The following is a 12,126-nucleotide window of genomic DNA, read 5'->3' on the forward strand; positions in this document are numbered from 1 at the left end:
TGAGTTTCTTTGGGGACAACAAATTGGTAGAGCCATCAGGGCAAACGGGGTGGGATGCTTTCAAGGCAACTATTAGGGGGAGAATCATCGCAATCAAGGCCCGTAGAGATAGGGAACTAATGCGGCTAGAAAGATTTAGAAGGAAAATTAAAGAGGTTAATGGCCAGGATTTGCGTGGGAGCTAATGGGGAAACAAGAAAGGAATACAGAGCAATAAAGGGCCAACTGGAAATTCTACAGGTGAGGGCAGCAGAAAAATCCTTGGTGTTTATAAAACAGATATTCTACATCAAGGGCAATAAAGCCGATAGACTTTTGGCCTGGATGTTGAGAAGGCTAAAATAATTGTTAAAGTAAAGGTGGAGGGGGCGGGGCCAGTATGGACACCAAAGATCGGGAGTTCTCGAGGTCGGGGTTCTATACAGAATTATATAGCTCAGCAAATCCTACAGAACTGAGTCAACAGGACTACATAAAGCAAGGGACATGTCTCCAATAACAGTCCAGGAAAGAGAAGCACTAGAAGTAGACATTAAATCAGAGGAGATGCAGAGGGTCATTATGGCCCTGCCCAACAACAGGTCGCCTGGTCCGAATGGTTTTAACACCGAATTTTATAAAACGTTCAGGGAAACATTGATTCCATATTTTGTCCCACTATTCAATGAAATGGTAGATAAGGGAAGAGTAACAGCAGCCATTAAAGAGGCAAAAGGTAGTCCTCCTCCCAAAAGAAGGCAAAGACCCGACGGAATGCGGCTCTTACAGGCCAATACCTCTAAATAATGTGGATGCGAAGATCTTTACAAGTGTCCTGGCAAATGGCCTGGATCAAATTCTTCCAAGCATAATTAGCCCAGATCAGTCAGGGTTTATCAGGGGCAGGCAGACCATTGATAACACAAGGAGGATAGCCCACCTCATAGAAAAAGTCAACAAAAACAGCGATTTTCCTAGCCTTGGACGCGGAAAAGGCCTTTGATAAGGTTGAGTGGTGGTTCTTGTTCATAACAATGAAGCAAATGGGATTTGGTGAGAAATTCCTAACAAGGATTAAGGCCAACTACCAGAACCAGTCTCTAAGGTTAGCAATAAATGGTCACTTACCCGAGCCCTTTAAAGGTCCAAAGGGGTACGAAGGAGGGGTGTCCCCTTGCTTTACGTTTGCCCCCTTCCTTTACGCCATTTATTTGGAGGCACTTTGGAAGCAATGGCGAGATTGAGGGGATAACATTTGGGGAAGGTTTCATAAGGTAGCCACATTTGCAGACCTTATGCTATTGACCTTGAAGGACCCGAAGGGCTCCCCGAGATCAATGGAGGGAGAAACTAAATGCTTCGGGATGGTAGCAAGGTTAAAAATAAATCCCCAAATAATTGAAATTCTGAACTTCACAATACTATGGGCAGACTTCCTTATAAATGGGTTGAGAAGTACATAACCTATCTAGGTATAAAGCTAATTAAAACAACTATGCGCCCTTGCTAGAAGCAATTGGAAATAAGCGGGTGTACTGGGGACTCTTAATGATAACATGAATGGGCAGAATTCATGTATTAAAGATGGTCATTATTCCACAATTGCAGTATTTTTTCATGACTCTCTATCCCTATCCAAGTCCCAACCTCCTTTTTTCGGGAGGTCCAAAACACACACTGGGAGATTTATCTAGAATAATTTTAAAAACAAGGATATCTAGAAAGGTGATGATGCCAAGAAATAGGAGAGGGATGGGAGAACCGGACCTGAAAATATATTTAATGGCAGCACAAATAAGGGTATTGTGGGACTGGTTAAAAACGATCGGGAAAAGATATGGAGTGCAATGGATAGGGCAGTAATAGGGGAAAATATTGAGGAGTTATTGTGGAAACTGAAGGGAGACAGACCAAAAAAGATATATTACAGTAAGGTACTGACTGATGGGAGGTGACTCCTGGGTTTATTCGATAAGGCAGGACCAAATTACTACATTTCTGTCACCATTCACCCCAATCTTTGACAATCCAAGTTTTACCCCAGGCCATGGGGAAAGGGTCTTTGTGGCATGGCGGGGGGGAACAGGGGAACAGATATTAAACCATTCTCCCAATGCAAGGAAGATTTTGGTTTGGAAGAGTTGGAGGGATACCAATATTTCCAGATAAGGCATTGGGTCATGCAGACTTCTATCAAAGGGGCAGCAACGTGCAGACTAACCCCCTTCAAGAAATATCTATCCGATTCTGGAGATAAACATTTACTGGGGGCAATTTATGCACTCAAACAAGGGGAGGAACCAGGGGAAAGGAAATACATGACTAGGGAGGGGGTCACCAGCCAAGGGATAGGAGCAAGAGAATTGCAGCAGTTGTGGGCTAACATACCCAAGTTAACAAGATCACTCCCTACAAATTCAAGAGATATGGGTACAGAGTATGCTACAATAGCATTTAACTCCAGAGAAAATACACAAATTGTACCCCTCAATGTCTAATCTTTGTTGGAGACAATGTGGAATGGTGGGGACGTGGAACCACATTTGGTGGGAATGCACTAATATCGAGGAAGATTGGAAGGTATATCCAGGAATATTGGCTAGGAGAGGCATTGAGTCTAAAGTAAGAGGCAATAGAGGTCTGTCTATACTGTGCCTAGGGGACAATTGCAAGAGCTATCCTCAAGAGCAGGTCGCAACATATGTGATCCTGATGATGGCAGGGGCTCTGGGGGTGGCGGAAAAATGGAAATCAAAATACTCTCCAACTGAACATGAATGGATAGGAAAAGTTTGGAATTTTGCTCTACTGGAATGGGGTACTTATTCTTTGCAAGGCGATCATCAAGGTTTTCGGGGAGACTGGTCACAGAGCATGGGGTTTAAAAAAAAAAAAAAAAAAAAAAAGGGGCCAGGGGGAACTGATGCCCGAGGAGGATGAGACTGCTAGGCCTGGTGGATAGGTTATGACTCAATGGAATCTAAAAAGAAACTCTTACATCGATGGTCGGACTCTCGGCGAGTTGGAGGGTGGTTACAATGTTTGGAGAATTTGTGAAAATGCTAATAAAAAGTTATATGGGAAAAAAAAAGTGCATCGTGATTGGGATTCCAAGATGGCCGGCGAGGGGGAAGTTCAGCGTGAGCGTGGAGCTCTCACCCTCTGGGGCCAAAGACAATAAAGATAGATTAAAAGCCTTCAACAGGCAGGGATTTATCGATGAATGCTGCAGTGGTGTAGTGCAGCAGCCCGGATCACTGGGGGATTTAGGCAGAGGCTGGTGTGCAGCCTTCGTCTCTGCAGTGTCTGAGGTGTGGGGGCACTGCGCCCGTGACCGGTGCATGCCAAGCTGAGGTACATGCTTGCAGACCGCAAGCAAGAAGAACCACTCGGGGAGACCCGGGCGGCAGAGGATCCAGTGAGGCTGAGAGGCGGGGTGGCAGAAAGCAGCCGCTGTCGGACGGTGGAAGGCAGAGGAGCCCATTAGGGAGGAGCTGCCTGCGATATTTGAGGCCCACTGGGGCTGGATTAATGGAGCGGGGGCTCCACTGCTAGCGAGCACCAGCGGGAAGATCGAGGCGGGACTGAGCCCACTGCTGAGAGCTGTGCAGCGGAGAAGAGCACCCGGAGCGGCCAAGAGGCCCGGGATGGGCTAAACAGAAAAAGACAGGTGGCAGGAAGGCGCCGACCCAGAGGGGCTCCACTCCACCCCCTGAACCACCACAGGTCACTGTGCACCCTGGCCCAAGGAAAGGGTGCAAGCAGGCAGAGGCTGGCCAGAGATCAGCAGGCAGTGATCACCAGCTCTGACCAGGGTGACAGTGAGGAGTGGGGGAGCGCAACGGGAGGGCCCCTGTCCAAACTTTAAAGCCAGCACTTTGCAGAGAAGACCAGGGGAGGCCCTGTGGTGTTAGAGCCGGGGCGGCTGGAGGCCCATTTGAGATAAATTTGGGATTTTGGAGTTGCATATAGTGACTTGGCCAGCGCACCCCCACCCAGAAGCACAGCAAGGAGATAAGGGAGAAAGAGGCGCACCATGCATAGGAGACAGTGGCCGGAGGGGCCCTGGCCTCCCTGGGCCAATGCTAAGGCCGAATAGAGGGATAAAGACTCCATCTACATCCGTGGTGGGCAAGGAAGAATAAGGGAGAGGCCATTTGGTCGGGCTCAGGGCAGAGTGATCCTGGCGCCAAGGCCAGGAGGAGGGTCATTTCATTTGAAACCAGAGGAGGAGGACAAACAGTGGCTCACCTGTGCAGTTAGAGGGGAGTTCCAACCCCCCCACCCCCGCACAGTCAAGGGCAGACCCATAAAGAGGCAAAGGGAGGAGGTTACACCACCCCGAAAAAGTAGCCAGAAGGTGTGTGCAAAATGCAACACAATATCAGGGAGAAGAGGAGGGAGAAGGGCTCCGTCCATCAGAAGAAACCACAGCAGGGCAATCGGCAGAGACTATGGTGTAGAGACAGCGAGGTTCCAGCTGGGGGAGATCAGGGGCCCAGGGCAGGAGAGGATTTGGGGGCACCGCAAAAGATTAAGTGGCTACCCAGGAGGTCCTTTGCTTTCAGGATTTTGGGGACAAGATAGTGAACAACATTCACTAGCAGTTGGGCATGATGCGGGGTGGCAGAAAGCAGCCGCTGTCTGGCGGTGGAAGGCAGAGGAGCCCATCAGGGAGGAGCGGTCTGCGATATTTGAGGCCCACTGGGGCTGGATTAATGGAGCGGGGGCTCCACTGCTAGCGAGCACCAGCGGGAAGATCGAGGCGGGACTGAGCCCACTGCTGAGAGCTGTGCAGCGGAGAAGAGCACCCGGAGCGGCCAAGAGGCCCGGGATGGGCTGCACAGAAAAAGACAGGTGGCAGGAAGGCGCCGACCCAGAGGGGCTCCACTCCACCCCCTGAACCACCACAGGTCACCGTGCATCCTGGCCCAAGGAAAGGGTGCAAGCAGGCAGAGGCTGGCCAGAGATCAGTCAATTGTTGCAAGAGGGTGAAGGGGGACATAACGAAACTAGAGGAGCGGATCGATGCAGCGGAGAGCGCCATACAAGAGGTTGCAGAGGACACAAGGAAGATCGACGAGCTGGTAGAACAATTAGCAAGGGTCATGCAGAACTTCGAGACCCAGAGCAAAGACCTTGAAAAGATCTAACTTCAGAATCAAGGGCTTTGCTGAGGCAGTGGCGTACAAGGATCTACGCATAGTGAAGCAGCAAGTGTTCGCAGACCTGCTGGAGGTGGAAGACTTGTCGGGATAGAGCTGGACCGCATACGCAGAGTGGGGCCAAAGAGGGGAGAGCCAGGGGCCAGATCCAGAGATGTATTGGTGCCGAGTATGGGCAGAAGGAGAATGTGCTGGTGGCTGCTAGGAGTGCCAAATCAATCAGCTACAACGGCTTGGAACTTCTACTATTCCAGGACCTAGCCCAGACCATCCTGGTGAAGCGTAGGATGATGGGCCCGGTGGTGCGAGCCCTAATGTGAGTGGACAAATGCTATAAATTTCCCTTTGGACTACTGTTCCGATTGGAAGGGAAACAGCATCGGGTCACCACCTGCGAGGAAGGTACGAGTGTACTGAAGGGTCACCAAGACAAGAACAAAGACCGGCGAGAGAACCGCTCAAGAGGTAAATGTGAGTGGACAAAGCTTTTCGACAAGGGGCTAAAATAAACAGGGCCCAAGGGCACCGGTTTAACCGCCCCGACGAGGGGGCCAGAGTGGTAGTTAACCACACGCCCATCGACACAGGAGCGCCACACAGAGAAAAGGCGGTTACAGGAAGGAATGATGTAGCCTGCCTGGAGGAGGTAGTTAGGAGAAAGGTACAGGGGCTGAGGTGGGTGGTACTGAATGTCTTGGTTTATCTACATGGGTATAGGGGACCCACAGAGGTTTACTCTGGGTTGTTACAAGAGGTCAATTCCAGAGATGATGGGTCGGGGTGAGCTAGAGGCTAGTTGAGCCTGCCCAGTGGGGGGTGGGAGGTTGAAGAAGTGGGAGATTCAGGGGGATCCAACGGCAGCCACTCATCATTAGTGCGAGCTGCACGGCAAGACAATCATGGGAGAGAGGAAAGTGCTTCGGGTGACCACCCTACTCATCAGGGGGCTTAATTCCCCAGTTCAGAGAAGGAAGGTGGAACAGTTCTTGGGGCGGGGGAAGTTGCAGGAATTGTAGCCCTCCAAGAGATAGACGTTTGGAGGCGATACAGGCATAAGGTGCAAATCAAGGGGTATCGCCATCTGTTACAATCAAATGCCCCAGGGAAGACGAGGGGGGGTGTTACTCGCTATTCGGGACCACATCACAGGATTCAAGGTCATAGCTGCTGAGGGGGACACAGGGTAGATAAGGTAAGGTATCCGGTAGCCTCTTTCCAATGGGAGTTGGGGACATATACAGTGGCAGCAATCTAAGTCCCCAATACAGGGCAAGATGGGTTCTTGCGGGCGACACTGACCAAAGTGGAGACTTTTTACCAAAGGGAAGATAATATTTGTAGGTGACTAATCTGGCGTGGGACCCAAGAGAAGACAGAAGTGCAAGGGTGTTCCACAACCAGGTGACACCATCTACCTGCTTGAACTAACACATGGCCCAATTGGCGTTGGTAGATGGCTGGCAGGAACTGGGAGTGGGGGGAGTCGTAGGGGTGGGCTACCATTTTATTCCCACGTTCATAGATCCTTCAAGGATAGATTACTCCTGGATTTCGAGGTCACTATTGGGTAGGGTTGTGGAGATAGAGCTAGGAGTGATCGCCATGTCAGACCATGCACCCATAACAATTACCCTAAATATGGGGCAGAGCTAACCAGGCCAATAGCAGTGGAAGTTCCCTAGCCACATCCTTAAGGATAGAGTCCTATGTGAGGACATCAAGAATGAATCTTAGATTACTTTGCATTTAACGCAACAGAGGGTGTACACACAACCAGGTGGTGTGGGGCGAGTTAAAGGTTACATTGAGGGGGGAGCTCATCGCGATGGTGCCAAAGGGACAAACAACTAGGTCTCTTACAGGGGGAATAGGAAGCTAAACTTACAAAGAATGACCCAAATGGCAAATAACGTGGGGAGTATGCTGCAACGGGAATATCGGCTGATTAGGGGGGAAATTAGATGTTTTGCAGACTAGAGCTGCAGAGCGTTCATTGCTCTACCTCCAACAGATGTATTACATCAAAACCAATAAGGCGGATCGCCTGTATGCGAGGTTAATTGGGAAAAAGAAGTGTAGAGGACAATACTTAAAATAAAGGCAGAGGGGCAAGAAAGCACTGCTCTACCTGTCACAATTTCGGTCTTCACTGTACATTATTCATCCCTGTACACATCAGGTTCCCCTGAGGATGGAGCCCAAAGGGAATACTTGTCCTGATGCAGTCTCCCTAAGATCACTCCTCAAGAATGGGAAGAACTTGAGGGAGACATTACTCCCGAAGAAGAAAGGGCGGCAATAGCTGCTTTGCCATCAGGAAAGGCCTCAGGCCCGGACAGCTTTCCAGCCTGTTTTTACAAAAACCTTTAGAGAGGCACAGACACTGGGCTTAGTCCAGCTCTTTCGGGGGCGGGGGGCAAGGCGCATCACCCCGACAATGGAAGAAGCCAAGGTTGTGCTGCTCCCAAAGCCGGTTAAGGATGTCACTATGCGGTTGGGTCGTACCAGCAGATTGCCCTTATTAATCTAGACACAAAGATCTACACCAAGATTCTGGCGTCACGCCTGGATAAGCTCCTCCCCAAACTGATTCATCCCGACCAGTCGGGATTTATTAGGCTAGGCAGACCACACATAACATTCGGTGGGTCCGTCATCTGATTGAAAAAGTAAATACATCTAGAACCCCTGCACCTATACTAACGTCTGGGTCGAATGGCCATTCCTCTTCCATACCATGAAGGTTATGGGATTCAGTTCTAAATTCCTTTCAAATGGTAAGAGCTAACTACGGAACTTCCTCCTTGCACCTTGCAATCAACAGGCAACTTTCCCAGAGGATCACGGTGTCACGAGGCACTAAGCAGGGTTGCCCGCTCTCCCCGATCTTCTATGTCATCCAGCATTAGGGCCTCCCCGGATATTAGGGGGGATTCCCTTTGGGGGTGAGGAGCACAGAGTTGCAGCGTTTTCTGATGACATGCTCCTCTTGATCACAGAACCAGAAAACTAATTTCCAGGGATCTCACAGGAACTTCTCTTTGGGGAGGTGGCAGGGTAAAAAATAAATGCCACAAGTCACATGACCGCCCCACTTTCCCCCAGAAAAGGTTCAGGAATTGAGTATAGTACCCTATCGATAGGCATAAACCGGCATTAGATATTTGGGGGTTGAGATTATTGGTTCGCTGGGTGCTCTTTACCGTGCTAACTGCCTGCCTTTAGAGGAAAAGCTGCACCGGCTGCTAGCAAAATGGGCGCCCTTATGAATATCCTGGATGGGGAATGCCCTTAAAATGGTTATTTTGCCGTTCCCCATGGTTTCTTCAGGACCCTTCAAAAACATGTGGGATCATTTATTTGGAACCACAAGAGACCCAGGGTAGCTATGCAGATGCTAATGTCTCCCAGAAGCAAGGGAGGGCAGTGAGCACCAATCTTCCGCCTCCATTTGCTTGCGGCTCAAATCAGAGTGATCCGGGATTGGTTCAGGGGCGATGGCAGGAAGGTCTAGTTCTGGATGTACAAAGACGTGGTGGGCTCACCTATGGATGAGGTGTTGTTCTGACCCAAAGGGGCTAGACCTGCAAACACGTACCGTATCAGGATAGGGGGCCTAGTGGGGGACTCATGGGATGAGCTGGTGCAGAGGGTGAACTTGACCACCTTCGCCTCCCCGCTGACGTCACTGTTTAGGAATCCCCAGTACAACCTGGGTATGGAAATGGGTGCCTTCAATGGGTGGGAGGTGGCAGGGTGCCGCAAACTATGTGGCATATTCTCGGGTCAGGACATTAAATCCGTTGCCCAGTGCAAGCTGATCTCAGGGGGATAGCCCTGAGGGGCAACGCGCTTGTCTTGGAAGCAAGGCGACGTGGAGCAACACAGTTTCAATTCCCGGATTCACGCTTAGAAACATTTGGGTATTAAGCGTGTTATAAATAACCAATTACATGCGGGACTTTGGGCTAGATGGGGGGGGGGAAAGAGGTTTCGCTACTCTCAACTGAGGCACTGGCTTACGAACCCAATGGCCAGGTCAGCAGCCACCAGGGATCTCACACCCTTTGAACAGTTTGGACAAGCATTTGGTAGGAGTGTTATATGGGATTATAGCAGAAGGGGCAAGGAGCCAGGCATGGCACTATATGGAGCAGTGGGAAACTTCAGTGGGGCAGATATCCCCAAGCTCACGCAGGCCATCCAGATTCAGAAGATGTGGGGTAAAAAAGATAATGGTCCAATGGCATCTCACCCCAGAAACACTACATAAATTCTAACCAACTGTGTTAGCGCTGTGCTGGTGGGGGATGTGGGGAACCTGGAACTTGGAAGCATATCTGGTGGGAATGCCCAGTCATACAGTCTTATTGGGACATGATCAGTACAGCAATGAAAGTATTTTCGGGAGTGAGATGCCAGACAATTTAGGGATGGCTATCCTGGGAATGGCTGGGGTTTCTGGAAAATGTACTCTCGAAAGCTCAAAGAAAGACATACGTCATCCTTATAGTGGCGGCAACGCTTGTGGTGGCACACAAATGGAAACAAAAAGCTGCCCCCAAAGAACACAATTGGGTTAGTAAAATTAGAAACTTTGTGGCACTGGAGTGGGTGACGTATTCGATTCAAGGGGAATCGCCAAAGGTTTTTCCCAGACTAGGACATTGTCCCGCATCACCTGGAGCGCGACTCGTGGGCTGCATGATGCTGAGGAAAAAGAGATTGCTGGGCCTGGTGTGAGTACTCGCTCCACTTGGAGAGGGTGCCTTCACATGAAGCTGGGAGGAGATATGACTGAAGTTTCTTGGGGAGGCGAGGAGTGTAGTGGGTGGGGGGTTCTCAAACGGTGCAAGGGCCCATACAACAGCTGGTGAGGGAGCTGGTCACTCACAGAAACGTGGGTCCGGGAGCCATCTACATAGTTTATGGACTCATGAGTGGGGGTGGGGGTGAGAAGGGAGGTGGGTTACGTGTGTTCTTTCTGTTGAAAATGCCAATAAAATTAAAGTGCATCAGCTCTCTGTCCCAGCACAAGCACACCCACACCCACACGCATTATTTCACTCAACATTATTTACACTGTACCTTCATTTCCGAGAGTGTGGTTCGAGGTGTCAGAGGGGAATTAGGAATGAGAAAGGACACATGAGAAGAAAAGGGTGCATGCGGTTTTCATTGTTTCTGAGGTCATTAACCCCAGATTTACTCATAAGCAGGTATTGTGTTAAATACCATTAGCTCCAGAGCAGACACTGTGACTGGAATCGTTAGCCCCGGAGTACGTACTGTACTGTACAGAGCAGGTATTGTGGCTGTAGTTATAACCGCCTGGGCAGGTAGTCTGTCATATGTAACGCATTAGCAAGTACTGTGTCTGGAATCGGTATCCCAGAACCGGTATTGTGTCTGTAATTATTTGCACCAGGACAGGTATTGTGAGATGTAGTTGATGAGCAGGTATTATGTCTGCACTCATTCGCTTCAGCTAGAGGACGTGATGGGGCTTTACCATAAGCGCTAGACAGGGTGGTGTCTGCCGATATTCATCGGGGTGTTGTTTCTGTGTCTGCAGCCATTAGAGCTAGAACAGACACTATACCTGCAGTTATTATACACAGAAGGGCCATTAGACCCAGAGAAAGTACCGGATCGTTGGCCATTAGCTCTGGGGAATCATTACTTTCAGATTACGCAGTGGAACTGGAGAAAATACACGCCTGGAATCATTAGCCGGCGCAGGTATTATTATAGATGTAGTCCCTTACACCAACCAGAGCATGGTCTGTGTGGCTCCACAGCAGTACCTGCGTCTGCGAGCATTCCAGAGCCCGAACTGCACCGTAAATGAGCTTCGGAGCAGCTACTGTGTCTACGATACCAACAACAATAGGCTGCCCTGTGTAATTTCAGAACAAGATGTTTAGAAAGTCAAGTACATACAATGTTTAATTTCAACGTGTGATAAGTACAGTACAACAAATTACAGCTCCAGCCTCTCACTTCAACCTGCATTTCCAGAGGTTCCAAAATTACTCCGCTTATCAATATAACAGAGGGGTGAGAACGATTAAAGCTAATGGATGCTAAAAGAAATGCATATAAAATTCAATACATGAGCTGGATCACATGCACTCACCTAATGCTCACTGAAAATGAGCGTTTCGTAAATGGACTTCCTTATGTTGCTGCCATTATCAATTGAAACACAAATTTAAAGTCCTCATGAGACCCGATAGTATTGTGTGATTGTTTAAAAGTTTGCCGACAATTTCTAAAATGCCTTTAATGTGCCATGACGTAATTCTCGTAGTTCTAATTTGGTCGTCGTGACGTTTCAATGTAGGACGTCCAAGTGCTTAGGAGGAGAGAATCATGAAGGAGGACTCCGTGTCGTACACGTCAGATATTTCTTTTGTATTGTGTATTTATAAGGCGCTTATGCATCTCGGAAATGTGTCGAAGTGCCAGGTATGTTTAAGTGCTGGTGTTTTTTTTTTCCTATTTTGATTTTGGCTGCAGCAACAGTGGATCTTTGTGTGTCTTCTTGGCTGGTAAGTATTATCCCTGGCTCCCTGCCACCCCCAAACTGCAGTGGTTTATGGCCGTGCCTGCTCCCTTCCACCCCCAAAAGTGAAGTGGTTTATGGCCGTGCCGCGCACGCAGAGGGAATTTCAGGGCAAATGGCATGCTTTCTGTAGCTTTACTGCCTTTACAAGGTGAGGGGTTCTGATTTGAACATTGTGCCTAACTTTACTGCGCAGTGCATTGGGCTGTATTGGACAAAGTCTGTTTGTACCAATTTTCAACTGTAAAAAATACATGTGGCGCTTTATATGTTTTGTAAAAACATACATGCCAACGTTCTGAAGCACCTGGAGTGAGATTTCGTCTCAGAAATCGGACATCTAACTATTAATGCAATGGGGCTCAAATCAGGTTAGGAGGATGTGAAAAATAGCAATATTTTTTCATTTGAAAA

General features: G+C 49.0%; 1 protein-coding gene across 1 annotated transcript in view; it reads right to left on the reverse strand.

Annotated features, from left to right (window-relative positions):
• The window catches only part of PSEN2 (presenilin 2), a 609,714-nt gene extending 598,339 nt beyond the window's left edge, over window positions 1-11,375 (reverse strand). The window contains exon 1 of the mRNA XM_069606926.1: window positions 11,284-11,375. The gene's annotated coding sequence lies outside the window, so the exon portion shown is untranslated. The remainder of the gene's footprint in view (window positions 1-11,283) is intronic.
• Between the last annotated feature and the right edge of the window lie 751 nt (window positions 11,376-12,126).

The sequence above is a fragment of the Ambystoma mexicanum genome, chromosome 4p (genome assembly GCF_040938575.1).
Source record: "Ambystoma mexicanum isolate Mex_15411 chromosome 4p, UKY_AmexF1_1, whole genome shotgun sequence".
NCBI classification, from domain to species: domain Eukaryota; kingdom Metazoa; phylum Chordata; class Amphibia; order Caudata; family Ambystomatidae; genus Ambystoma; species Ambystoma mexicanum.